Genomic DNA, 17214 nt, shown 5'->3' on the forward strand with positions numbered 1-17214 from the left:
AGGGACCAGCCGCCTTGAAAATAAGGGATTTTCAGAGCACAGGTATGTTCGACTTCTGAGCCCCTCCGAGCCAAAGGCAGAAAGCCCAGCCAGCAGCCAAACGAAGCCTCAAGCGGTGGTTCCCACAGCGCAGCAACCCGGCAAAGGGGATGCAGCAAGGAAAACCTCCGTCAACTCTCCTCTGGGAAGCGCTGAGCAAAGGCGAGTCCCCAGGCAACGAGGCCGATTTGATCAGCACAAGGCATGCAAGCTCCACCCCCCAGTCGTTCTTAGGCTCCTTAATGGGTGAGCAACGCAGCCAAGCAACACGGTTGGAGCCTCCCTCCTCCCTGGCTGGCAGGGAGGGAGGGAGAGGAGCTGCTTACTTTGAAACCCGGGAAATTTAAGGGACATCATCAATAAGGGACAGCAGTGGGAAACGGCGTTGGGATAAGGGAGTTTCCCGCCAAATAAGGGACGGTTGACAGCTATGATTCTGAAGCACCAGTGGTGTGGAAGTAGACCATTGCCAGGAGGGCCAGCAGCCACTGGTAGTCTTAACCTCCACGAATCAGTCTGATCCTCTTTCAAAGCTATCCAAGTTGGTTATCCTCGCCGCCTCCAGTGGGAGAGAGTTTCACAGTTTAACACTGCGCTGCATTCAGAATTTGCTTTCTTCTGCCTGTTCTGAATCAGACATTCAGCTTCTTTGGATGTTCCCAAGTTCCCTATCCGCTTTCTCCTCTATGTATCACACACACATACACAGAGCACACATTTATTATATAATATTGAGAGTCTTTTTTTAAAAAAAAATCATTTTTATTGATTTTCCAATAAAAAAACCTCCAATTAAATATCCAATCATAATACTTCTATTAAAATAAAAAACTAAAATAAAAAAGATCAAATTATAGTCCAAATTGTGTTTATTAATTTTTTGGGGCTCCGGAGCATATCTCCGCATCTTAGTCCTGCTTCTCCTTGTTGTTTCCCTGTTTTCCACATCTCGATATTGACGCTTCATAATTTTTTGTCCCTGGGTCCAGGATTCTCATTCATGTCAAACGTCATATACTTTCATCCGCCGAACACAGCTTTGTTAATATATATTTTTCCAACTGCCTTTTTATCAGCTCAGCTTCGTCTGATTCCGTTCCAGTTCCAAATCTGTTATCTTTGACGGCGCAGCAACACATTAATTGTCAAAACCTTCCTTTTGAACTTTATTAAACCAGTATCTTCCAAATTAAGTTATTAGGCAAAACTGTTTGCAATATTGAACTGTGTTCCACAATACCAGTCATTTGGCGATCAATTGGCCTTTGGAGACCGCACTCTCCCCTCTCCGGGCCCTAGAGGGGCGGCTGCTAGACATCCCTTAGCCTTCTCTTTCGCTCATAATGAATATAAAAAGCTTCTGCAAACAGCTGCACTGTATAGTGTTCCAAATTATTGTCTCGATTCATCACAAAGCCAATCAGTGTGTGCTAATATTGAGAGTCAATGTGGTGTCAGGCTTGCACCTGGGAGACCGGGGTTCAGATCCCCACGTGCTCATGAAACTCACTCAGTGGCCTGAGGCCATGCACTCAAGTCTCAGCCGAAACTACCTTGTTGCAGACCCCCTCAGTGTCCCTATTTTCCAGGGACGGCCCCGGATTTACAGAAGCCATTCTGATTTCTGATTTGAACCCACAACGTCCCTCTTTTCCTTGGGACGTCCCTATTTGCATCGGAGAAATGTGGGAGGGTGTGGAATTATGCGACCCCCCCCCCAACCCAAGGAGATAAGTAACTATACAGCTTTTAGAAGACATCTGAAGGCAGCCCCAGATAGGGAAGTTTTTCAATATTTGGTGTTTTATTATGTTTTTATATATGCTGGAAGCCGCCCAGAGTGGTTTGGGCAACCCAACCAGAAGGGCGGTGTATAAATAATAAAATTATTATTAGTATTGTTGTTATGGAATAGGAGGTCCCTATTTTCATCAGAGAAGAGTTGGAGGGTATGTTGTTGTAAACGTGGAATGGAGAGTGGGAGAACGATGTATGCCAGTTTCATCTCCTTGGAGGAAAAGGTGAGATAAGAAGAAGAAGAAGAGGAGGAGGAGGAGGAGGAGGAAGAGGAGGAGGAGGAAGAGGAAGAGGAGTTTGGATTTGATATCCCGCTTTATCACTACCCTAAGGAGTCTCAAAGCAGCTAACATTCTCCTTTCCCTTCCTCCCCAACAACAAACACTCTGTGAGGTGAGTGGGGCTGAGAGACTTCAGAGAAGTGTGACTGGCCCAAGATCACCCAGCAGCTGCAGGTGGAGGAGCAGAGACACGAACCCGGTTCCCCAGATTAGGAGTCTTAACCAGTACACTACACAACAAATAAATAAATAAATGCACGCAAACACTCATGCACAAAAACTGTTAAGTTGTGGGCGAACATAGCAGATGACACAATGATTTCTCCAGAGAAGCTCTTTATTGTAAGCTGGACAGAACTGAACAGCAAACAGCTCAGCCGGCCTGCTTTTATAGGCAGCCGGCTATCAACATTGTAGCAACAACAACCCAGGGTTTCCCGCCTAAAATAACTGACGTGGACCTGAGTGAAAACTATCTACACTATCCCCCTGCTGGCCCAGGGTGAGAACTTTAGTACATAACAAAAACCCTGATGCATAAATGTTCTGTTTCTTTAAAAAGGTAAAGGGACCCCTGACTGTTAGGTCCAGTTGCGGACGACTCTGGGGTTGCAGCGCTCATCTCGCTTTATTGGCTGAGGGAGCCGGCGTACAGCTTCCGGGTCATGTGGCCAGCATGACTAAGCCGCTTCTGGCAAAACCAGAGAAGCACACGGAAACGCTGTTTACCTTCCCGCCGGAGTGGTACCTATTTATCTACTTGCACTTTGACGTGCTTTCGAACCGTTGTGGGGATTCGAACCGCCGACCTCCCGATCGGCAAGTCCTAGGCTCTGTGGTTTAGACCACAGTGCCACCCACTGTTTCTTTACAGTGATATAAATTCTGCCTCAGTTCCTTTAAAATGTAACAGCCATCTGTCCTGGGTGCTTTAGCTGAGATTCCTGCACTGCAGGGGGTTGGACTAGATGACCCTCAGGGTCCCTTCCAACTCTACCATTCAATGATTCTATGACTGTAGATACTGAATCACAGGGATTTAAAAAAATTTAAGAAGTTACACAGACTTGTTATGTGTTATAACGACTTTTGCACTTTTAAAACATTTTAAGTGATCTTGGGAGGATTAAGGCCGCAAGGCACCCTGTAAATGCTAAAATAAATAAACGAGGACTCCCGCTCTGTCCTCACAACAACCCTGCGAGGCATTGTTCTGTGAACCCTTCTCTTCCCTCCCCTTTTATGAAGATCACCCGCCCTGAGACCCCACAGCTAATTCTCCCCTGACCCCCTCGCTGGCCCAAGTAGGACCAATTCAGCCAGCTAGCCCTGGGGATTATCTGATTGATTTTTGATTTTTATTGTTATTCATGTTTTTATTCTATCTTTTATGCTGCTTTTATAATTAAGTGTTTTAAAGTGTTTTAAATTTGTTGCTAGCCGCCCTGAGCCTGGTTTTTGAACCAGGAAGGACAGGGTATGAATAAAATTTATTATTATTATTATTATTATTATTATTATTATTATTATTATTACCCAGAGACAGCGACTGGTCCAAAGTAATCACGTCAGCTATGTATTAGTGTGAATTGTGTGAGAGTGAGAGAGAGAGTTAAGGTGGCTGTTTATAATTTAGTGAAAGTCAACAGGAACCTATTGACAATTCTCGGCCAAATTTTGCCCGTCTCCATCACATCGCAGCACGTTAAAACAGAACGCGGAAGCCTGCACTTACTGGCGTGTGCTGAAAACCTGAGGACATACATGTCTATTTTTGGTCATTCCCTAAATGAATCATGTGAACATCATGCCTCGGCATCCCAGCAGACAGGTAAATATATGTAGGCATCAGTATATTTGAGTGCTTCTGTTTCGAAAACCAAACCTGCAGTGCGTTTCTTTAAATAAACTGCCCCCCCCCCCGGGTTCCAGTGCAAAGAAGTCACCCTTGTATGATCCATTCATATATGACCTTACTGTAAAGCAGACACATGCTCTTAAATAATTAAAAATATGGGGGGGAGGTTAACTCAGTTTTTTGTGGTGGGGGGGACGTGCCCTGGGGTGGAGGTAGGGGCTTAGGAAAGAGGCACAAGGAAGCTTTTAGCCAGATCTTCGGCCAGGTTTATTGATGACCCGGTGATCAATTTCATGTTCTTTCCTGGATGTTAAAGCTAATGGGAAGTGAATGGCTTTTAGTTAAACGTGCGTTTTTTTCCCCAGGACTCGGGGACCGAGACCACGATCTGCGAAATGATGAGAAATAAGCTATTCCCTTAACCTTTTTTAAACAGGGCAAACGTGGCCCCCAATGTCATCCTGCCTGCCACTCATTAGAGAAATGGCTCTCGCTTTCGCCCCCCTCCCCCTTTTTTTCATTTTACGAGAGATAACATAACCCGCCCTATTATTTATTCATGAATCGTAGCCATTAAGACGATAAATCAAATTATCAGCTTCCTGTCTCGCTCCGGGTTTAATCATTTTTTATGGCTGGCGTAATACAAAGACAGCTTCCTTCCTATGAAACAGGAGACCTCTGACGACCTATTTATTAGGACCCTGCATTTCCTCCCCATTTTTAAGTCTATCCCGGTCATTTTCTCTGTCAATCGCAGCTGTAATAAAAATCCAATAAGGAACTTGAACATTCATTGAATGGAGCAAAATTACCCATGAAACCAGGGGGCTTTTTAACCTTTCTTGAACATACAGTACTAATAAGTGACTTCTAGTATATTCAAGCTTTTCTCAAAATTACTGTATTTTTTGCTCTATAAGACTCACTTTTTCCCTCCTAAAAAGTAAGGGGAAATGTGTGTGCGTCTTATGGAGCGAATGCAGGCTGCGCAGTTATCCCAGCAGCCAGAACAGCAAGAGGGATTGCTGCTTTCACTGCACAACGATCCCTCTTGCTGTTCTGGCTTCTGGGATTCAGAATATTTTTTTTCTTGTTTTCCTCCTCCAAAAACTAGGTGCGTCTTATGGTGTGGTGCGTTTTATAGAGCGAAAAATACGGTGGTATGTAAGGGACAGGAAATATCAGCCAGTGGAGGTGTGTTCACATCTGAAGCAAAAACATTATATATGTATGTGTGTTCAGATTGCTTCCTCTGTGAAACATCTTTAAGCGGTTTAACAATGAAAACAGCAGCAATAAACACAGAGAGCAACTGCAAACATAAACCCAGTTTCAAATATGATGAAGACTGGGGTAAAGCTGTCCGCTTAAAAGGTTTGTTGGGAAACCAAACCGGAGACGGTGACTGTCTGACATGTAAGAGGAGGATGTTTCAAAGTTAGGGGCCAGCACATTCAAGGACCTGCAGCCTTACATCTTACAAAATGGGACTTCCAGGTGAGCATCTCATCAGGTATCAGCAGGATGCGTTCTCCTGCACAGCGCAGGAATAATGAGAAGAGCCAGCCAGCAGTAGATCACACCGAGCAAGTTGGAGTTTTTATTAGCAAAAACAGGAGGGTCAGGCCTAATGAGCGCAGCATATCATCTCCGGCAGGTCTGGCCTCCATGAAGCCGTTGCTGAGGCTGAAGGTTGGTTCTCCCCAAGCTATCTGAGACTGCGCCTGAATGAAGCAAGCTTCTCCTATGCTCTTTTCATACCTCTTCTGGTTCTGGGAGACAAGGGGGGGAGCTTCTTGCAGCAGGAGGGGGAGATATCCTTGCCTTCTCACCAGCCTGATTAATCTCTGCCTCTTGGCCTTCCTCTTCTCCTGCTTCAGCTTCTGCCTCTGATTCTGGGCTGTTCTCTGCCACAGACTCTCCCCGCTCACAAAGCCTTGTTGCCTCTTCAGCTTCCAATACCTCCTCTTCCTAGTCTCCTCCCTCGGACCACTTCTCATTGTCCCACCACCAATCCCTGGACTTTGAGCCTTCTTCCCTTTGTGGTTCCCCAGCTGGTTCCCCTCACCACTCCTCTGTGTGCGACTAAAGGTAAAGGACCCCTGGATGGTTAAGTCCAGTCAAAGGCGACTATGGGGTTGTGGTGCTCATCTTGCTTTCAGGCCAAGGGAGCCGGCGTTTGTCCACAGACAGTTTCCGGGTCATGTGGCCAGCAAGACTAAACCGCTTCTGGAGCAACGGGACACCGTGACGGAAACCAAAGCGCACGGAAACACCGTTTACCTTCCTGCCACAGCGGTACCAATTTATCTTTTGAGGTGTGCTTTTGAACTGCTAGGTTGGCAGGAGCTGGGACAGAGCAACGGACGCTCACTCCATTGCGGGGATTCGAACCGCCGACCTTCCGATTGGCAAGTCCAGGAGGCTCAGTGGTTTACCTGTGTCCGACTAGTCCATGACAAATAACATAAATGCTAATACGGAAACAGGGATGGGGTGGGTTCAGCCTTATGCCTTCTATTTCCCCCTCCACTTTTTATTTATTTACTATACAGCGGTACCTTGGGTTACAAACACTTCGGGTTACAGCCTCCGCTAACCCGGAAGTATTACCTCGGGTTAAGAACTTTGTCTCAGGATGAGAGCAGAAATCGCACACCGGTGGCACGGTGGCAGCGGGAGGCCCCATTAGCTAAAGTGGTACCTCAGGTTAAGAACAGTTTCAGGTTAAGAACGGACCTCCAGAAAGAATTAAGTTTGTAACCAGAGGTAATCCCTGGGTTCCACTTCTGTGTCTTGAATTCACAAAGCTCAAGTGGAAACTCGGGATTTCTTCGGAGCACAGCTGGGGGAGCCTGATACCCTCCAGATGTTATTGAACCCCCAACTCTCATCAGCCCCGGACAACATGGATCCAACTGTCAGGGGCAATAAGAGCTGCAGTCCCCGAAAAGCAGCCTCTGCACAAAATCTTGATAAGTCAGCTGCGGTCAAAAAGCCACCTTTTTTGTTTTTGTATTTATAAAAGATGTAGATCAACAGAGCGACAGCTCAAAGCATCACATCCCCGGACTTAAGATTGTATTACGAAGCTGCATCCTTCTGCTGGATGAAGGATTGGTTTTTGTTAGAAAACACTGATGTCCTAGATCTGGAAGGGTTTAGCAATGCTTTTGGGTGGCATGCATACTTGTGGTACGACAAGATAAAGTTTCATAAATTGTTCAAAAACCATATTGTCAGGAAAGCTTTATTCATTGTCTGGACTAAATATAAGGACTTACTTGAAAGTAAGACTCCGAGGTGGTTATCACCGACGGAGGCCAAGGCCATAAAACTACGTAACATGGAGAGTGGCTGGGTAAAATACTGTGAGATAATAGAAAGAGTTGGTGATACTTGGAGGTTGCAGAGTTTTGAAAAATTGAAAGGAAAGGTGCGAGACTGGTTTCACTATGCCCAAATTTTAGAGATCTTTAAAAAGGACAAAAAAATTGGCTTCCAGGTGGAAAAATCAAAATTAGAGACAGAACTACTTGAACCTAAGACGAAAGTGCTTTCAAGAATGTATAACTTGTTGCTTAAATGGAACACTCAAGACGAGACAGTCAAATCAGCTATGATAAAATGGGCACAAGACATTGGGCACAACATTATGTTTGAAGACTGGGAAAGGTTATGGACCACCGGTATGAAATTCACGGCATGTAGTGCCTTAAAAGAAAACATTATGAAAATGGTATACAGGTGGTACATGACCCCAGTCAAACTCGCAAAGATATATCATCTGTCTGATAATAAATGTTGGAAATGTAAGGAGGCTGAAGGAACATTCTTTCACCTCTGGTGGACGTGCCCGAGGGTGAAGGCTTTTTGGGAAATGATTTACAATGAGTTGAAAAAGGTGTTTAAGTATACCTTTCATAAGAAACCAGAGGCCTTCCTCCTGGGCATTGTAGGCCAGAGAGTGTCAAAGAAAGATAGAACCTTCTTTTTATACGCAACTACAGCAGCAAGAATCCTTATAGCAAAACATTGGAAGGCACAGGAGCTACCCACGCTGGAAGAGTGGCATACCCAACTGATGGACTACATGGAATTAGCCGAAATGACGGGCAGAATTCGAGACCTGGGAGAAGAGGCAGTGGAAGAGGATTGGAAAAAATTTAAGGACTGTCTTCAAAAACATTATAAGTTATATGAATGTTGAGAATTTGCTAAGTTTTGGGAAAAACATGCTTCAGTATTGAGATTTGATGATGTTGGAAATTAAGTTATGACTGCGAAAAGTTTAAATTTCTAGAGTTTATAATTAGACGAAAGTACAAAAACACATGAAACAAGGTATCAATTTGCTGTTTATTGTTTATTGTAAAGAAAGCAGGGGATGGAAGACGTGGGGAAGTCCAGTTGATTTTGACAAAAGATCTGGAAAAATGATTTTTTCTTTTTATATTTAACTTCTTTTTTCTTTTTGTAAAAATGCTTTTGTCGTGTTGTTGACGATGTATTCTGACCTTGGAAAAAAAAAGCAATAAAAAATATTATTTTTTTTTTAAAAAAAGCATCACATCCCCTGACTGACAATAACAACCTTCTCAGGTTTTTCCTCCTCCAGGCTTGTGAGGAAAACAAGGTTGCGCAGAAAGGGAAACAGCGGGGAAGTATTTTCACTTTGGGAAATAAGCAAGCAGTCCAGTCTGTTGCCGAAATGCCATGTGAGAGGACAAACAGGGTTTGTGTTATCATGTAGGACCGCATAGACCTGAAAGGTGAGGGTTTGTTATGTACTGAGCTGAATCCTAGAATAGGATCCAGAATGCAGCAGTCTGATTGGTCCGCAGGAGCCACCCAATCCAGCTCCAGGTGGAGGTGAATCAGCGACCTGATTGGCCTCCAGGAGCAGCCAATCAGGTTCCTGGAGGAGGTGATTCCACAACCTGATTGGCCTACAGGAGCAGCCCAGAATTAACCAATCACGCGGGACCCATTGTGTAAATAATGTATATATAGCTAGACGTTTTGGGGAAAGTTTCATTCATTGCTACTGAATAAAGAGCTGAATAAAGAGCATGAAATTCACACTCGACTCAAGAGTATATTTCAGGGTTCACTCAGGTCCACGTCAGTTACTTTAGGCCGGAAACCCTGGTTTGTTGTTGCTGCAATGCTGAGAGCTGGCTGCCTATAAAAGCAGGCCGGCTGAGCTGTCTGCTGTTCAGTTCAGTTCTGTTCCAGCTTACAAATAAAAACCTGCTTTGGAGAAATCACTGTGTCGTCTGATATGTTCACCCACAACTTAACAGTTTTGTTTTGTCTCACGGGGTGCAACCCAGAGACACTCAAACCAACACTGTATCTTACGAGAGGTGGGCAAGCGGCAAATCCTCATGAATGAGCCAATTTGTCAGGCGTACAGGAACGTGGTTCTTTGGCAACAGACTTCCGCCGCCGCTGCCGCCATCGCCTGTGGAGCCCAATTGATTCGCCCTCCCCACCCAGCTGCAGCTTGTTGCATCAATTTGTCAGGGTTTAAATATCAATTAAAAGGACGGCTCTCTCCTCGGCCCGCCTCTCCCCTGCTCATGTTTGCTCCCTTTGTTCGCCTCCCCTCCCTCGCAAAACACTAATGAACTGTTTAATGCCCAGGAGGCAATTTCAAATTATCTAGCGTAATGAGGGGGCTGCAGCAGAAGATTTATTACCCTTGTTTGATCATCTGCTAATGCATTATTCTTATTCTGATCAAGAAAACAACCTGGGGTGGCTGGAAGTCCTTTTGCGCCTCTCTGTGGGGTCTTTTCGTTTGGTGGGGTGGTGGTAGTTGTTAGCAATGGACCACACATGGCACAAAGCATCTCAGCCCACCAGCTAATTCAATTCTTGTCTGCCGCTAGGGACCAAATTGGATTAGGCCATTTCCTGGTTCCACTGCAACTATCACAGATGAAAGTATACTGTATAAGCAAACACACAACCCTTTTAACTTTAGAGAAAAGGTGAGGAAGAAGGGACCTGATGGATGTGTATAAAATTATTCCAGAAACGATCCTAGATTTACAGAAGCCATCCCAGCTTCTGATTTGATCCTGGAATATTCCACTTTCCCTTAGGACATTCATCGGAGAAATGTTGGAGGGCATGGAGTTATGCGACCCCCAAGCCAAGGAGATAAGTAACTACACAACCTTTAGAAGACATCTGGAAGGCAGCCCGGTACAGTGGTACCTCGGGATGCGAACGGGATCCGTTCTGGAGCCCCCTTCGCATCCTGAACGCAACATAAGCCGCGACAGTGCGTGTCACGTTTTGCCGCTTCCGCGCATGTGTGTGATGTCATTTTGAGCGTCAGCACATGCGCGAGCGGCGAAACCCAGAAGTAACGCGCTCCGTTACTTCCAGGTCGCCGCGGAGCACAACTCAAACACACTCAACTCGAAGCACATTCAACCCGAGCTATGACTGTACAGGGAAGTTTTTAAATGTTCAATGTTTTATTATGTTTTTATATATGTCAGAAGCCCCCTAGAGTGGCTGGGGCAGCCCATACAGATGGGCGGGTATAAATAATAAAATTATTATTATTATTATTATTATTATTATTATTGTTGTTGTTTTGTTGTTGTTGTTGTTAAATTATTATTATTATTATTATTATTATTATTATTATTATTATTATTATTATTATTGTACCTTGGGTTACATACACTTCAGGTTACAGACTCTGCTAACCCAGAAATAGTACCTCGGGTTAAGAACTTTGCTTCAGGATGAGAACAGAAATCGTGCAGCAGCGGTGCAGCGGCAGTGAGAGGCCCCATTAGCTAAAGTGGTGCTTCAGGTTAAAAACAGTTTCAGGTTAAGAACGGACCTCTGGAATGAATTAAATACTTAACCCGAGCTACCACTGTATTATTATTATTATTAATAATAATTAATTAATTAATTAATTAGGACACCCCTATTTTCATCGGAGAAATGCTAGAGGCTAGGCTTCAACAGGCAGGGATATTTTCCTCCAGGCATGGATGGAGCCCTTTTTCCTTGGGGTTTCAGGAGAGGCTCAAAAAGTGGGGTTTTGAGGACGGCACGTCTAAGCAGGTTTCCAGAAAGATTTATTTTCCATTTTATTAAGCGTGCAGATGCGAGGAAGGAAGAGAGAGGGACGTGAAGCAGTGTCATGGCACAGCGCTGCTGCCATCCATCACGAAACGGGCAACGCAGCGGATACCGGATCATCCTGGAAATGGGTTTGGCGAGCAGTGATGGAAATGAACTTAGAAGCGCAGTCAGCTCCCTTACGGAGCTGAAGGAGAGATTGATTGCTTCCATTATACAGTCTGACTTCCCCTCAAATGACGCCCGAGGCTGCTGGAGTATTCCCACTTCTGTATCCTTGCAAACCTCCTCATGGGAGGGCAGCAAGTCTGAGACCAATGCCCTGGACAGGCAGGCCAGAGGCTACTGGGGGGGGGGGGACCCTGGTATTGCAATTTATGAAAGCTCAGAGGCAGCAGGACCACCCACCCCCCTGCCCCACTTTCCCATCAAACAGCCCCTTGAGCAGGCCCATTCGGAACAAATCTCTTCAGAATGCTCTGCACCCCCCTGCCTTGCAGCAAGTTTGCAGCAAGTCTAATTTATCACCGAAATGTCTATAAAACTCCCCGAGGAAGACCGGTTCTTGTTCCCCAAATGCCCCTCTGCAGCCTAATCTCTTCCTTTGTTCATAAATGGGGAAAAAGGAACCGGTGGGTATTACATTAATAGCCCTGAGAGTCGGAAGAATTAGGCGATTTCCATGGAATTCGCTGGATTTGCTACTGCCGTCATAAATATCCCCAAGGGGTCGGGGAGGGGGCTGGGAGGCCCGGTTATTTATACTGCATTAGCAAAGCCATATTTGGAGAGCATGTTAAGCTGACAGCATGTTCAGCAGAATCGAGTCAGTTCGATAGCAAAGGCGTTGCCCAGTGTTTTTTTTAATGGGGGTACGCATACCCCTAAACATTTTGTGAATCTAAGTTTGGCCTCGATGAGGGGCAGTGTTTCAATAGGAGTAGGAAAATGAGAGTTTCCCTAAACATTTTTTTAAGAAAAAAAGCACTGGCGTTGCCTATTGGTCGGAATGACGGTATTAAGGTCACGGCAGAGGGATGGTGTAATTATGATGATGATGATGAGGATGATGATGTTAATAGGCATTTTGCAAAGCATGAAAGAAACAAGATTCTGCCCAGTCTAAAATATGTATTCCATGCTTCTTGTCCCCTTCCCCATTTTTGCAAACTTGGTTAGGCTGAAAGAGTGAGAATATCCCACAGTAAACTTTGTCATGAACCAGGAATTCAAACCCTGGTTCTCCGTAGCTCAGGTCCAAAGCTCTAGCCACTGTACAAAACGGCCCCTATTGCTAAGTGTACTTGTAATAATAATAATAATAATACTAATACTAATAATAATAATAATAATTTATTACTTATACCCCGCCCATCTGGCTGAGTTTCCCCAGCTACTCTGGGCGGCTCCCAATCGAGTGTTAAAAACTGAAATATACTCGGAGTCGAGAGTGGATTTCATGCTCTTTATTCAGCTCATAGTGTTGAGGAGGAATGGAGGTTCGCCCAGAATGTCTGCTTATATACATTATTTACACAATGGGCCCCATGTGATTGGCTAATTCCGGGATTCTCCTGTAGGCCAATCAGGTTGCGGATTCCCTTCCACCTGGAGCTGGATTGGGTGGCTCCTGTGGACCAATCAGACTGTTGCATTCTGGATCCTATTGTTCTAGGACCAATCTGACTGCTGGATCCTATTCCAATCAGACATTTTGGATCCTGTTCAACTCAGTAAATAACAAAAACAATACAGTGGTGCCCCGCAAGACGAAATTAATTCATTCCGCAAGTTTTTTCGTCTAGCGAATTTTTCGTCTTGCGAATCACGAAATCCCATAGGAATGCATTGAAAATCAATTAATGCGTTCCTATGGTCAAAAAAAGTCCAAACAAAGCCAAATTTGGTACAACAACAGTTTATTAACTGCTCTTTAAAGTCACACATACTGTAAAGAGCAGTTCAAAAATTGAAGGGAAAATAAATTAACTTTATAAACAAAACATGTCTTTGTTTTTAGACAAAGGAAACAAAGTCGCGAGACGTTTTCGTCTTGCGAAGCAAGCCCATAGGGAAATTCGTCTTGCGAGGCAAATCGAAAACGGAAAAACCTTTCGTCTAGCGAGTTTTTTGTCTTACGAGGCATTCGTCTTGCGAGGTACCACTGTACAGCATTATATTCCATTCACTTTTGTTTCGTAGAAATGAGCAGCAGCCCCTTGAGGATTAAATCCCGCCCCCTCCATGACAAAAAGCTTTGAGCACATCATTATTAATACACTTAATGCAACAGGGATTAATGCAATTATCAGCCTGGATTTCCTTTTCCTGCTGGCTGATGGCATGTTGAAACGAGAGTGCTTTGTGTCCACGCCTGTGGAACGCCAGAAGGGAAGGAGTCATACACTCCTCACTTTCAATTGTTAATTATTTCTAAATTTGCATCTCTCAATATAAATCAGCATGTGGATCATGCAAACCTGTATTGTTTTTTATCGCACGGCCCAGCAGAGGGCATTCCACAGCTCCAAGAAAGCAAGGAAGAATTCTGTGCTTCCTGCAAGGCGGAATGTAACTCTGGACTTTCTCAGATGATCTCAAGTCACAGGGAAGTTCATCTGGAAACAGGCACTGAGATATCCCAGAACAGCACTATATCTAGGTCAAAGAAGGCTTAAAGGGACCGGAAGCACACTGCTAATCATCAATAACACACTGAATAACAATTTCAGTGAAATATGACCACACCAGCCCACGCACGTCAGGTGGTGGCATTCTGTTTTTTTTTTTTGTTTTGTTTTGTTGTTGTTTTTTTATAAAATTTTTATTGGTTTTACAAATTTTTTAAACACAAACGAACACATAAAAAGACAAACAAACACGTATAATTTCATAACATTTTTCATAAACTTCTTTTCCGGGACTCCCCCATACCCCCCCTTTCTGCATCCCAATGTTTTAAATATTTTTTTAACAACTTCTATATATACCTTTCCAACCTCTGTCATCTTAGTTATCTCTATCATCTGACCTTATATCGCTGTATCCCTTTATTCCTGAAAACCACAACACTCTAACATTCATCAAGTTTATAATAGTCCTTAAGATAGCTTCTAAATTTTCTCCATTCTTCTTCCACCGTCTCTTTTCTTTGGTCACGGATTCTGCCTGTCATCTCGGCCAGCGTCATGTAGTCCATCACTTTCATCTGCCATTCTTCCAGAGTTCTTGTGTCTCTCCAGCAATGGCTTTCGCTTCTTCGGCAATTTTACGTGTGGTGGAATTTTCCTCTACCAATTTGTTTATAGATTCTGTATTCTGATTTAGTCTTACTGATATTTCTGTTAATTTTTGTGTATTTTCTGAAGTCTGTTTTGTCAGAGACTCCAGAGATTGATTTATCTTGAGCAGGGCTTCTGTCACGGCTTCCATAGAAACAGCTGTCCCTTTTTCTTGTCCTGTTGTTCCTGCAAGTCCGGCAGTTACGCCTGAGATTGAACCTCTTTTCTTTGTCTGTTGCTGCTGCAGCTGTTGTTGTTGTTGCTTGGTCTTGGCTCTTGTGACTATCTCTTCTTGTGAGCCACTCATGTCAAGGTCGTTTCCCACGGGAGTTGTTCCCTACTGGAAAAATCCACTGTCTTAGGCCGTGCCAACCTTTACTTTACCCTCTAGGGGGAGCAAGTCAAAATGGCCAAAGATAAAATGTCCAAATGCAGAAACAAAGGGAATATCCAAAGATGTGGAGAAATTAGGACAATTGAAGCAAGTATAGCTGGAGACTTATAGCTACAAATTGCCACAGTTTCCCAGTAGATACTGTTTCGTATTACTCTAATACACCGTAGCCAAATAATACAGAGACTTTGTATCAAGTGTAACTTTTACAGGAAAAAGTCAGTTCAGTGTCCTATTGTCCTATAAGGCAGACCGTTTCATGCTTTTAAATAGCTGAGGCAGCGGAGGATTTTTCTTTTAATTAAATCATGCAGTTACCAAAGTCTCTTTCACCTCCCCTCTGCCCTGCTAGCCAGAGGGGAGATCTAAGGTCCAAATGTCAGGTTTAATTAAATAAGATCAAAGTTTTAAACGGATGCAGCTTAAAGTTCCGTTGCTTTCACTTTCATGTAGTCAGGGGGAGGCAGACTTCCTTGATTTTAACCTCCCCGCTTTCAGCCCAATTTTCAAATTTAAAAGGGTCCCAATTCTTTTTCTGCTCTTACTCACGGGAATTCAGTCCAGATTTTCTTTTCAGGAAGGAATCGGCGCTCTCCGCTTATGGCGACGCGGCTTCACTCCGCAGGCTGGGTAGCGACTCTCAGCACCGCGCTCACTCCCGATGCCGCTCCGGAGCCTTTAAAAAGGCTCTTTCACAGTACCGGGGGGCGCAAAGGTGCCCACCGAATCTCCTTGCTCTCAGGCTTCCGCGCCTGAGATTTTAAGGGTCCCCCGCTCGCCGTAGCGGGTAAGACACGAACTTGCGGAGCAGTCCTTCTCCGGAGCTCGGAGGGAGGACCGCCATTAAGCGCTGGCACCGACCGGAAGTTCAGGTGGTGGCATTCTGGACTGACTAGTGATTTAAATCGATTTGATTTAAATCAAATGCACCCTGGCCAACATGGCATTTTTTTGTCTTCTCCAGAAGTTTTTCCAGCTGTGCTGATCTGGGGTTTACCCCTTTTGGGGCCAACATGGTTTTATTATTATTATTATTATTATTATTATTATTATTATTATTATTAATACCCCACCTTTTTCCCTGATATGACTGTAGGCCGCCAGGGCTTCTGCCATAATAAATGTAGTCTTTCTAATATATTTTTTTTAAGTTTTAATTTATTTAACATGATTATTACAAAATATAAGCAAAATATTGCAAATACATACATATATATTTCAAATAAGCACATATATATGAAAAAAGGAACAAAAGGGGGAGGAGAAGAAAAGAAAAAAGAAGAAAAGAAAAAAGAAGAAAAAATAAAGAGAAAAGAAGAAGAAGAAGAAAAGTTGGAAGAAAATGTAGTCTTTCTGACAGGCTTCACTGATCTGGTGCCCTCTAGATGTTTTGGGCAACTCAGCCAGCTAGTAGCAAAAACTAGCAAAGACTGTAGTTCAAACACTCCGCTTAAATCCACCAAAGCACTTTGGTGTAGTGGTTAAGAGCGGTAGTCTTGTAATCTGGGGAACCGGGTTCGCTTCCCCTCTCCTCCACCTGCAGCTGCTGGGTGACCTTGGGCCAGTCACACTTCTCTGAAGTCTCTCAGCCTCACTCACCTCACAGAGTGTTTGTTGCACGCCAGGCCCTCCTGTCTTCCACTGCCTCCCGCAGTTTGGTCAAGCTCATGCTGGTAGCTTTGAGAACACTGTCCCACCTTCTTGTCCTCTGCCGTCCCCTTCTCCTTGGGCCCTCCATCTTTCCCAACATCAGGGTCTTTTCCAGGGAGTCTTCTCTTCTCATGAGGTGGCCAAAGACTTGGAGCCTCAGCTTCAGGATCTGTCCTTCCAGTGAGTACTCAGGGCTGATTTCCTTCAGACTGGAGAGGTTTGATCTTCTTGCAGTCCATGGGACTCTCAAGAGTCTCCTCCAGCACCATAATTCAAAAGCATCCATTCTCCGGCGACCAGCCTTCTTTATGGTCCAGCTCTCACTTCCATACATCACTAATTCTATAATAGTGTTGTGTGTGTCTATATAATATCTGTGTGTATATCATAGAATTATATCTGTGTGTGTATATCATTCTATGATATACACACACATATTATATAGACACACACCACACTATTATATTTTAGATACAGAGCTGGATAGACACACACACACACACACACACACACACACATATATGCAGCTCTTAAAAAGTACCACTCAAGGTACTGAGTTCGAAACCTCCCCGACCCACCCGAGATACGTGCACTTCCCTCCTCCGGCCAGCAGGGGGCACCACAGAGACTCCACCTCTTCCGGCGGCGGCGGCGCATGGGTTAGGGCGGGGCTGTTTTCCCCTGCCGTCACGTGTCCCCTGCGAGGGGCGGGGGAGAGACTCGGAGCGACTTCTTCGACGGAGGGGGCGGAGCCCAACTCCGCGCCTGCTCGCTGGCGAAGGCAGCGGGGCA

This window comes from Podarcis bocagei (genome assembly GCF_964188305.1).
Source record: "Podarcis bocagei genome assembly, chromosome: 1".
Classification (NCBI taxonomy): domain Eukaryota; kingdom Metazoa; phylum Chordata; class Lepidosauria; order Squamata; family Lacertidae; genus Podarcis; species Podarcis bocagei.